Source organism: Hippocampus comes, unplaced genomic scaffold (genome assembly GCF_001891065.2).
Source record: "Hippocampus comes isolate QL1 unplaced genomic scaffold, H_comes_QL1_v1.1 scaffold22, whole genome shotgun sequence".
Classification (NCBI taxonomy): Eukaryota; Metazoa; Chordata; class Actinopteri; order Syngnathiformes; family Syngnathidae; genus Hippocampus; species Hippocampus comes.
Genome location: NW_017806175.1, coordinates 2,698,149 through 2,710,920, shown reverse-complemented (window position 1 = coordinate 2,710,920; position 12,772 = coordinate 2,698,149).

Below are 12,772 nucleotides of genomic sequence, written 5' to 3'. Positions count from 1 at the left end.
CCTTTCACCTGAAGTCAGCTGGGATAGGCCCCAGCTCCCCATCACCCTAAAGAGAATAAGCGGTGAAAAAAAAAAAAAGGATCATTGGATGGCTATTGCATGTCAGTAAATAATAACGCTGGCCAACAGCAAATTTTCATATTGGTGGCTTTATGTGTCCCTAAAAGTATTTTTACGCTAATTTAAAATATATATATTTTCCGCACATTGGGCTATTGAGAGATTTAATTTTTTTATTTTTCAGTTTGACCTATAAAAGCTAAATACAGATTTTACCATGCCTTGTAATTTAAAGCTATGACATTCCCGGAAAAAAAATTCAACCTAACTCTTAAGTCATTTGTTTTGAAATATTTTACTATATTACATTCTTCTATTTTTTAATATTATTATTGTGAAAATCTGATGTGCTAGAGCAAAAAACAAGAACAGGCTCCGAATCAGCCCCCCGCAAAATAATCATTTTGAAAAGTTTGCTTGCATCGCTGCTTCAAAATCAAAACCGGAATCAACGTAAAGAACTGTGAGGCAGATATACAAACCACTAGCCCCACCGTGCCGCCTCCCCAGCATTTAATTAAATTAAAGCGAGCTCAAGCCGTTCGGGGGCTTTTGTATTAATATCACCTTATTGTTCAGTCACTGGTAACTCTTTGAAATGTGCGCTGATGAATCCCGGGTGTTAATTAACGCTTCCGCACTCGCTGATATCCACGATAGCGATCAAACGTCTTCATTCTGTTTGTTTACAGACATGCTCTCGTGTGATTTGGAGATTTGTTTGGCCTTAAAGATCTTCAAGTGTAAAGTTAATCAGTTTGTTTCTTTACATCCCCCCCGCTCCTCCTCCTCTGGCTCCTCCTACGTATTTACTTGCCGTTTAATGGCAGGGCGGGGGGGTGGGGGGGGATCTTCAGGTTTTCAATGCGCCGTTTTGACTCGGCACAGATGGCGCCGCCATCTGCATTTGAGCCTTTTGAAGACGGCATAAAGAGCTGTGCAGGAACAAGAGAAAACATTGCTGGAAAAGGGGAAAGGAACCCTTGATTTAGCCCCCCCCACTCTCGGTACCCTTCGGCTGACTACGCCGTCGTCGGGGAAAATGACAACAGTCAATTAATGCTGCTGCTCGTCAGCCGCCGCGGCCGCCAGTGCACGCGCGTGTCAGATTGTTGCACTTGAAGTAAAGCACGTCATGTCAATATTCGATCCACGGGTCTCAAGTTATGAATCGGTTTGACCTCGACTCACCAAGGGCTGCCGCTGTCGTTCTTTTAGAGGAATGCAGAGCAGATACCAAAAAAAAAGTGGATTTGGTGCGCACTCAAAATCGATTTTGTGGAATTTTGTATCTGGAATGGATTGTTCATTATTTGTGCCTTTCGAGCGCACTACCTGACTGCAACCAACAGAGGCGCTGATGATTCACCCAGTTACGTACCAATATGACGTCGGCTATGGGAATTGAAATAGCAAATAGCAAAATTCTGCATATAGTTGACACCCATTGAAATACTGTGGATATAATTTTTAATATTTAATATTTTTCCAATATACTGTCTTAGTTTACGATTAAAAATAGTTTCCAATTTGAAATGAACTACGCATTCTCGATTTAAAACTACCACATAACTTTACACTCCAATATTGCAATAGTCACAGACATATATTCTTTATCCTCTGCGAAATACGACTAATATTACTTCAGCATCCTGAGCAGTTGTGACCATCATCTTTGTATGCTAAAAGTACACTTAAATTTTTCCTTGTACAATGATGACTTTTTTTTTCTTTTAATATCATTTTATTTTTGTAACGTGATAACCTTATTTGTAACACTGGGACTTTATTTTTGTAGCATGGCAACATTTTCAGGGGTCATATTACAGCTTTTTAACATTATTTTCTTTCATATCAAAACTTAATTATTGTTGATTTGCCCAACTTTGCCTTTTTTTTTCAGGGGTCATATTACAGCTTTTTAACATTATTTCCTTTCATATCAAAACTTAATTATTGTTAATTTACCCAACTTTGCCTTTTTTCTCATTTTCATATCATATTGCAACTCTTTTTTCGGATTCATGTAATGTATTGTAAAATTTTGATTTTTATTCTCATGTAGTAGTGCTCGATTCTTGTAACATTCTGCGTTATTGGGTTAGAATTACATGTAGATTCTTGTCATGTTGTGACTTTTTCATGGTATAACTTTTTTTTTCCCCCCTCAAAATTTTCTTCTTGTAATAGCTTCTTTCTTGTGACATTTTGCTTCATATTTCAACTTTTTCTTGTCATTGTCCATTTTTTTCCCCGTAAAACTTTTTCCTCGTAAATATTTAGACTAGTAATATTACAAATGTAATTCTGGCAGTTACAACTTTATTCTTGCTATTTCATGACTCTAATACTTTCCTCTCACAACATTACGACTTTTTGTCTTGTAATTTTACGACTTCATTCTCGTAGCATTTCACCCTCATAATATTACACCTATTTTATGACTTCTTTTTTTTTTTTGGTCTCGTTATTTTACTAATGCTCATCAGCTCATCAGCTGCTGCGGGAGGTCTTGACTGAAACCGACATTTATGGCTATATAATCTCCCGCTAATCATTCGAACTGCTTTCTCTGTCTGGCTGAGGTGGTGATAAACAGATGAACAAAATGACGGGGCATTTTTTTGTCTTTTTTTTGCTGCAGGTGTTCTTCCGTCGCGCAACAGTGTGGCTGTGCTTGTTTGCCGCCTTATTGACACTGATTTGTTTTGACAAAGGGAGTGGCGTAACAAAGCCGAGCAAATATAAACAGCATGTGCGATGGGAATAAGCTTTAGCGGGCACGCTCCGCTGTATCACAGCATCCACGTCGCTCAGGCGCCTTCAAGTGGTACATCCATACTGCTCTTATACGATCGTCATGAATAATTAATATTCTGGAAATAATATTTTGCGATTTTATGTGGCTACACTTGGCGCGTACGGTTTAAATTATGCATGCGACACATCTTTAGTCTTTTTTTTTTTTTTTTCCCTCTCAAAGATAATACTGTCTGTGAACAGAGGTGCTTAATCCCTCTCTTTCCCAGCACACCTCAGCTCACCCTGCTCCCGGTCGAACTGTTGAATTATTGAAACAAAGACACGAAAGTTCATTTGCTAACTGTCTGCGCTTTAGCCGCTAAGCATGGCTGAGGAGCTCTTGTCTCTGGAGGTGAGTCGAGGAAAGGGAATGCGAGGATGGGGCAGCCTGGGGAGAGGGAGGGCTAAATGTCAGGTGTGTTTCCAGGGGGACCAGGTAGTAGAAGAGAAGACTTCTTGATGTGTGGGCGAGCAACAAAGCGCTCATTCGGACCAGGAAAGGAAACCACGACTTGAGTTAGTGATACCGTGTGGATTTTCTCAGTGGAGCGCACATCAGCGCTCATGCATCCAGTAGTCTCTACATTTGGGTGAACATAAAGTGCAATGGTGGACCACAATGGACATTGGTCGAGCTGGACCTTCAATTTGTTCATTTTTTTTAAAGCTTTTTCTCTCCATGGAAAAAATATGCAAATAGAAATTATCTGTATGCACCAACCAATCTTTTAATAGTAGGCCTTTTATGTAAGATTATATTATATAAGGGCGACACTGTGGTCGACTGGTTAGCAAGTTAGCCTCACAGTGCAGAGGTGCAGGGTTCGATTCTGGCTCCGGCCTTCCTGTTTAGAGTTTACAAAAGGATATATTGAGGTCAAATCTCTCTCAATTTATATTTTTGTTTTTGTTTACACATCTATCTATCTATCTATCTATCTATCTATCTATCTATCTATCTATCTATCTATCTATCTATCTAGCTACCTAACATCTTATCTATCTATCTAGCATCTTATCTATCTATCTAGCTACTTAGCATCTTATCTATCTACCTAGCTATGTAGCATCTTTATCTATCTATCTATCTAGATAGCTAGCATTCTATCTATCTAGCTACCTAGCATCCTGTCTATCCATCATCCATCCATCCGTCTTGTTCGACCAATTGCATATAATTGAAACCCCTCAAATATAAAATATCAACCAATACTGAAAAAAAAAACAATCTATGAATATGCAAATCAGCGGGTGCCAAACTATGAGTATGTAGGGGTCCGCTGGACCCATACTGTAGATATATGTGAGTAAATATATCTGTGTTTCTTGTTATCCTGTATGTTAGCATCATAGATGTTAATGCTTTGTCACCAATGCCTATCTGTAAGAATGCTAAGGAAGTTGAGAGCTTACGATGAACATGTTCTACATGTGCTTTTCCATCTCGTCTTCCTGAGTGACGTGTGTTATTCGTGTCGGGTTGACTGGGAAGCCATTCCAGTGTTCCTTATCCGCTTTGGAAGAAGGAGGCTGCGACCTTGAGGTTCCCTCTGACACCGTCTTTTCTGCACCACCTCCTCACGGCTCCTTCACCTGCCCGGCCTTCATCAGTCAGCCTGACAAAATGTCCTCACCTCTGTCCGCTTACACTTACCCGCATCTGACCGAGTAACAAAAGGTGTGCTCCCACCCTGAAGCCTGGTCTGAACGAGGGGCTCTGAATAATGTATTGCTGCTGGGGCAGATGCCCATCGTCAGGGCACCGAAACCCTCAGATCACACCAGGCCCTGCTATGAAACTTTCATAGCTCCAGTCTTCATGCGGATGACCGTTTGTTCCCACAGACTGCAAAACAGTGCATGGGAGCAATTCACATGGCAAAAGGAGCCTCTTCTTCTCAACAGGCAATCCTTGTACATCAAGGGGGATATGTTCTCGACCCACTGCAATTTTTACAGGAGAGGCAATCTTAAAAAAATAAACATTCCTCACACGCTTTAAATGAATTTCAACACACTTTTCACACACGTATTTAAAGATATTTTAACGATTACATGAAGTATACTTAAATCCTTTCAGGGACAGTGGTTACTACAGTGGACAGCTTTTCATGTTATCAGGTTACAGGGTGCATGAAAAGGTTAAAAACCCATTTAAAACCCCCCCGCTGTTTTATACAATGTAGCACGGACACGATGCTGTAGTTGTGCCGTTTTACTTGCTTGGCTGTTCAGATAGGGCAAACTTTGCTGAGATGAATAACTTTTCTGACAGCTCAACAAATCGTTTTTCTAACACGGGCCACATTTTAGTTAGTGTTTCACCGTTATGACTGACACCATATCAAGAAGCCAAGAATAACTGTTGATTCAACTATCATTTAAGTTACTATCATGAGGAGTTTGATAACAAGAAAATGCTTAGACTATATCTGTAATTTATTAAGAATTTAAAATTTTGGTTGACATTTTAGAAAGGATCCTGGAAGTTGACGTTTGAAGCTGCTCTCGCGGGCCACATAAAATGATGTGGTGGGTCAGATTTAGCCCTCGGGCCTTGAGTTTGACACCTTTGATCTAGAGGTATCGAGAGACTTATGACACCCCCTCTGACAGTGAAAATTCTCACAGACAGGTTAGAATGCGACATTAGGGATTGGATTAAATAAAGGAAAACAAATATAGATATATAATTATGCACGCACACACGCATTACTAATGTTTTATTTTTAAATTTTTTTTAATAGGCATTACGCTCATGTCAGAAGGAAGACTGTAATCTATGATCAAATGTTTTTATCCTGAGTAAACTGTGAAAGTCTTTTCATGGGGCTTGAAACGGAGGCACCAATAGCCAGGAATGATTCATATCGCTCGACAAACAATTAAGGAGTCTTTATATGTTTCCTTTAAGGGGCACTTCATTGACAAACTGGGCCTCGAGGTATACTAGAAGTAGCTATAAACAATCTAATCTTGTGAGTATTTCCTTCTCTTTAAACCATCGACCAAGAGCATAGGATGACCGTCCGTTTCCGCTCGTCGGCCACAATTTATTTTTATTTTTTATTTATTTTTTTAAATGGACTCCAGTTTATTAATACAACACTTTACTCCTTCCGGCAGCCGATGAGAGGGCCCTGCAATATGGTCTAAGCCTCGTTTGCGCTCCTTCTGCTGGAACCAATGTGCTCACAAAAGTGCTCCGCTCCACTCCTCCGAATGTGTCGTGCCAACGTCTGCCTTCACACCTCTCAGTCATGGAAGTCCAATTCCGCGCTTTTATCGACAGAGGCACAATCAGCGTCGTCTTATTATTGAGAGTTCTTTGAGTTTCATCTTTTGGAAAGTATTCGGATGCAGCAGGAATCCTTTTTTAATTTATTTTTTTTTCTCCTCCCCACAAACGCAGCGTTGATATCTGGTACTTGACTGCGCTCTTCACGCCGCTCCACATTGTTGTGCTTTGCAGCGGCATTCCGCACACCGCAGGGACGTGGCCGAGTGCCACGGAGGCTCTTTGGTTCCGAGCTTGGAGAGCTTTACGGCGCACATTTACAACCCGTCCGTTGTGTATATGATCTTCATACTGTTAAATCTTGTTGATCCCGCCGCCCTCTCCTTGATATCGCAGGGAATGATTCTCCGCCAGTGCATTTTGTTGGGCCCATTTGAATGCATCGTAGACAAATAAAGTCTCATAAAAATTTAAAAAAAAAAAAAAAAAAACAGTAAAACTGAAACATGCTTTTGTTTTTGTTTCTTTGTGTGTTGCAGGTTAGCTTTATACGTGTACGAGTATTTGCTGCATGTCGGCGCACAGAAATCAGCACAGACCTTCCTGTCAGAGGTAAGGCTTCACTCTCAGGTCATGCATAATGTAAACGGGTCACCCACGGAGACTTGGAGTCTTATGTAAGCTTTTTCAAATTCGAGACATCAATTTTTTCCTTCCAAATGACGTTGGCGGTGGGATCCGATTCCTCGTCGATTTTCTTTTTCGATTCTGATTGGGTGAGGCAATGAAATAATACAAATTTTCGTTTCCTTTCACGCTTTAACCCTTTCGGGGACAGCGGTTACTACAGTGGACAGCTTGTCATGTGATCAGGTTAGAGGGTGCACGAAAGGGTTAATATTTTCAACTTTGGACATGATGATCCACCATTTTCAGTATTCACTCATGATCCGGAATGTATCTTTTGGAAACAAACGAAATAAAGGAGTCAACGTACTTCTCAACATATGCGAAGAGACCAAAAAGTGCAGTTTCTGCGTACTTTAAAAGAAATCGGAGTGCCTCAGGAAATTGTCCTACTTCTCTTGGTCCAGGGAAAATGAAATACTGAACTTTTTTAAGCCCAATTGATCCAAAAACAAATGATTTTAATTTTCACCATTCATGCCAGGATATCAGCTCTCTTTTAATCCACCAGGTATAAATCTTTTTTTTTTTTGTTCCCCAGTAGACATGACACTTTGGCTACTCGCATTTGGGAATTTACTGGGCTCCTTTTGTGTTCAACTTGATCCAAAATATATTCAGACAGACAACAAAGAACAGTTCGACAAAAAAACAAAAAAAAAGAACATATTTGACCTAGTTTCACAAAATACCTTTCGTGCAATGATTAAAAACCTGCTTTTTAGAAACGACTAGCTCCAGAGGGAGTTGGGGGAACCTCGCCATAGGCACATCGGAGAGACGTGAGCATCAGAGCTGACCACCCCCGGGGATGGCCGGTTTTCAGTATCCATCCATCCATTTTCTAATCCGCTTATCCTCACGAGGGTCGCGGGCGTGCTGGAACCTATCCCAGCCGTCTTTGGGCAGTAGGCGGGGGACACCCTGAACTGATTGCCAGCCAATCACAGGGCACACACAGAGACGAACAACCATCCATGCTCACACTCACACCTAGGGACAATTTAAAGTTTTCAATCAGCCTGTCGTGCATTTTTTTGGAATGTGGGAGGAAACCGGAGTACCCGCAGAAAACCCACACAGGCCCGGGGAGAACATGCAAACCCCACATAGGAAGGGCGGAGCTGGAATCGAACCCTTTTTTTTTTTTTGTTTCCCTCACCAAACGATTCCTTGGCATCTAATTTTTTATGAATGAACCATTTTTTCGATCCCCATCCCTACTCAAATACACCATTCAAAGGTCGCAAAAATGTCCTGCTTGTTGTTGCCTTAAAAAAATGTGTTAATTTGGCAACCTGCAAACATGCTGACTAAAGCATGCTAAGTAAAGAATAGCATTAGCAAGCAAGAAGTCATCGATAGAGAATGCTAAAAATGCGAAAAATGTTTCGTACCCAAACGAAGCCAGCCCTGTTTTCTTTCCCGATGGCCCCTTGACTCCTTGTTAATTTCACATAATGTAAACACGGCACCGCTTTAGCTCCTTGATATGATTACCCACCCTTCATTATTAGGCCTAATTTGTGATAAACGCTGTGTAATTAGATCACTTTGACGCATTGTAAGCATGTGTTGTTCGCTTTGTGCTACGATATTTAAGCGGCTCAGCCGGCCTTCTTCCACTGTCAAGTTAAACGCAACGGCCGCTTATTTGGAAAGCGTTCCAAAGCAAAGTCATCGTTTGTCTACTGGACTGATATTCGGTCCTTGAAAATGTTCAAGATCTAAAAGCTAATGTGTTACATCACCTTCCTTCGTGATAAATTCTGGCTCCTTGCTAATGATTGCGGGGGCGGGGGGGGGGGGGCTAGCATACAAAATACGCTTTATTTTTGCAGCACTTGGTGTGTGTTCAAAAGTGTTGTGTAAATCTACTTTCATTTACTTGCTTTACATCGCTGCCTTATTGCAGCTCACCTTTATTGGCCTCCAAACAACTTGCCAAGAAAAAGTGCCCAGAAAAATCTGCATTAGTTTATGAAATTGTAAAAATCATGGAGATGGAACCAATATGAAATCAAAATGACAAAAAAAACAAAAACAAATTGTCTTGAGTGAGGACTGTCTAAAAAAAAAAAAAAAATTCTCAATTCTTTATAAAATGAACACATCTTGTCTGACACCACATCAATTTCTCCTCTGTCATTCTTTGCGGCATGGAAAAATTCATTTATGTGTCCAGATCGCTCCAGATTTGCCAGTTGAACTTGGCCGAAGCAATTTTTCTCTGACCGACCAATCGTAGGACAGAAAAATGCTGACGTTATTGTGGGCCGGCTAGCTGGCCCTGTGAGGCAAACTTGAAATCTGACTAGTTAAATTAAAAACTCCGGTCGATTCTATACATTGAATGACACCACCAGCCAGTACTCCTGATTCTGAGGGCCATGGGCGGATTAGACGTGGCAGCACCCTGGACTAGAAGCCGTCAAGCAAGAAACGACTGTAAACGTTCCGTACCCCAAAAACATAAATGCAGTATATGCATCATTCCACCCACAACAAACCGAGAATCTCTTTAGTGAATCCCCCCCCCCAAAAAAAAACCCCAACAATCCTTAATGACTTTCATTTTATTTGTTTTACTCCATCCGCTGAGTCGCTTTGATGTAGACATCTCAAATAGGTCTGCGTATTTGGATGACGCTGACAGTCGAGTGTACGTGTGAGTAAAAGCAGCAGATTGACCTTTCACCACTCCCCCACGATCACGCAGTTGTAGCAGGAGCACATAAAGTGAGTGGAGTATTACACAAATGCTTGGGAAAAGATACACTCTGTCAGCCATCTGTATTCATCAGTTCACTTACCAGGTTTACACTCCGGCTCGTCATGAATCACCAGAGAGCGCTGCTTTTATTTCTCCCCACTTTTACTCTTCACTTGCTTTTGACTCGGATTCACCCTTCGCTGGGGATTCATTACTGAGGCGGAAGTAGCGCAACCCCTAAACAAAACGCTACACCTCCACTTATGGACTGTTTGACCCGATGACGGGGTTTTACGGCTGGCGGGTCGTCCGTAAATATCACACAGCGAAACAAGGACATCGTTCATTCGGGATGAAAATAAAAGTAGTTATGAAGGTGGGAGGAAAAGTTAATGACGTCGAATGAGAGCATCGGTCATTCCGGCTGGACCGCTTCGAACGGTGATTCGAGATGTTTGCTTGATTTGCATCCAAAATAGATTTTTGGCGGATTGGTTGGAAAATGAAGTGATGATATTCGATACGCATCCGGAAACGTGTTCCGTCTGGGCGTATCACCAAAATAATACGGATTGGGCACCAATCGATACAAATCAATACAAAAAATGTCATAGCCCCGACGTGGTTATCAGTAACTTTTTGGGAAATTGAGAGGTACAAGTTAATATGTATAAACCTTGAATCGATCACTCATCGATGACGGGGTCTTCATCATACAGGATGAGAACGTTTATCCCCTAACAACGAAGGCAACAAAATTGAGAGCAAAATAATCATACATTTTACAGAGTAGGTGATGATCATAGTTAAAGTGCATTCTTTAACATAATTTTTCTTATGGGTCCGGAACGGAATTGGACTCTCAAAACGTGAACTCAGATGAAATTGAACTGAAAGAGTTTATTCATGCAAAAATGCAAGACCGGCAAAGTACAACAAAGGACGCTATTTACAATAACCAGAGAAAAACAAAACTCACTAAAAACGCTTGCAAAAAGGCAAGGGGAATATGAACAGAAATAACTTGACATTAAAAAACACGAAGGATACAAAACGGAGACTTAGCAAAACCGAGACTTAGCAACAAAAATACTTGCTATAAACATTGGCAGCAGGTGTGCACACTGGAGGGAGGGCCCTCGTCTGCCACCTGCTCGAGACACACAAGGACAGGATCGCGGCAACTTTTTTTTGGTTTGTTTGTTTGAAAGTCGGATTTTTCTAGATGTTTGTCTTAAATTTCCTTTTCATGGAAGAAACAATCACACTTGGTAAGCACACAATGTAAATAAACCTATTCTTTTTTAAAAAATTGGGTTTGTGTCTTTAGGCAAACGAGATCCTATGAGGGCAACAGGTTCAAGTCATTCTGTTCAGCCGCCGTGTGCAGCTCCGTCCATGTGTCCACATTTATTGTACCCTCTCACCCACACCAAAAGAGATGTGAAAAACGTTTAGGGACCCTTTGTTGTCCCGTGTAGACTGAAGGCACGCTCTGTCTAATGTGAGCACTATTGCTCGGACTCTCAATTAACTTTTGATCCTCCCACGGTGATGTGCTCACATTTCGAGTACCTGTATGGGCACACTTTGCCTGACCCGAGTACTCGTTTGTAACTACAAGCACACATACTGTAAAACACGTAAGAAGCGATTCAATAGTCACTGTGGTTGTGAATGTTTTTTTTTTTTTTTTTCTGTCACTGGTTGCAATTACAAATTGAGACTTTACACCGAAGCGAAGATCCGATTTGTTTTCAATGAAACTGGACACAAGATGATTCGGTTGGATGCGGTCAGACAAAACAGTCCAATCAGTCCACGCGCTTTTCCATCAGCCACACTTCATTCCAAGATTATTGTTTAAAAGCAATGCAAGAACTTTATTGATTTCTCCCGGTCAAATGTCGGATCAGTTGAGTGCATGTTCCTCAGTACTCAGGCTTGGCACTGTTTGCAAATCATCTTCCAACTTTCTGCAGATTGTTGCTCTTTGTCGAAGCCAAAAGGCTCTCCATCCACTCCCCAGATGCTCGAGGAAGCTGGGTCAAAGTTGAGGCTGCCAAATTTCAACCAATTTTCCCGCTAATCAGTGTTGGCTCTGCAGGGATGGGAGAATTCTCTGGATTTCACGGTGTTGGAAGATAAAGAAATGATCTCTCATGCACCTTTCCACAAATCGGGCCGGTCGGTTTTTCGCTTCAAATTAGTAGACATGGGGAAACCGCGAAAACCAGGCCACAGGGAGGTTACTTAGAATCGGTCAGAATATGTCAGCAACAATGGAGAAGAATGACAGCACATTATTTGATTTATCGGGATGTGACTACAGTAGTACCAACAAGTATAGAGATTATTATTCCGAGGGAGGCTGAGGACCACCAGAAACGTGACTGCTCCAGCAAAGTGGAGACTGCGGAGTATAACGTAATCACACCCAGAGCCAAGGATGTTATTCAAGAACCGACCACAGAAAATTGATCGCTGCAGCAAAGTGGCGACTGTAGAGTATAACACTGCAATGTCCTGAATTCCGTGCGTTATTCAAGAAGAGACAGAGGGCGTAATACGGATCACTGCAGCTTATTGGAGACTCTGGAGTGCAATGCTGCATTGTCCAAAACTTAGTCTATCCGGTCAAGAGGAGACTGAGGGCAGAAAAGTGGAGATAATAGAATATAACACGGCAGTGTCCCAAACTAGGTGTGACAGTGAAGAAGAGACTAAGGGCATAATACACCCAAATGCAGCAAAGTGGAGACTGGGGTATACGATCATGTAGCATCCAAGTGTGTTATTTAAGTGAGAGTGAGTAAATAAGTGAGTGACTGAGTGAGGGCAAAATAAAAGATCGCTGCAGCAAAGTCGAGACTGTGGAGCATAATACGGCAGTGGCCAGACGAAAGTAAGGATAGAAAATGGACAGCTGCTGGTAACTGGGGATTGTAAAGTGACCTAATGAGACACCGGAAGTGGTTTCTGCCATCTGGTACCTGTTAGTACTTGGTTTTGCCAGTGAAAAAGCGTCATTAGTCAGTAGTGGAGGTACCTTGCAGTGCGGAAAAGCGACACAGTCGTCCTGAGAGCGTGCGTTGTGTGTCGCGGTGCATGTGTGGAGCAGGTAGCCGGTCCACTATCACGCCCCGGATCTTATCTGGACGTCCGGATAGCAGCTGGAGTTCTCGCTGCTGCGTGAGTGCGGCGGAGAGCGACAGCCTCTCGGTGCGGGGGTGGCGGCGGGGAGGGGGGCGGGGGGAGGGGAGCCACGAATT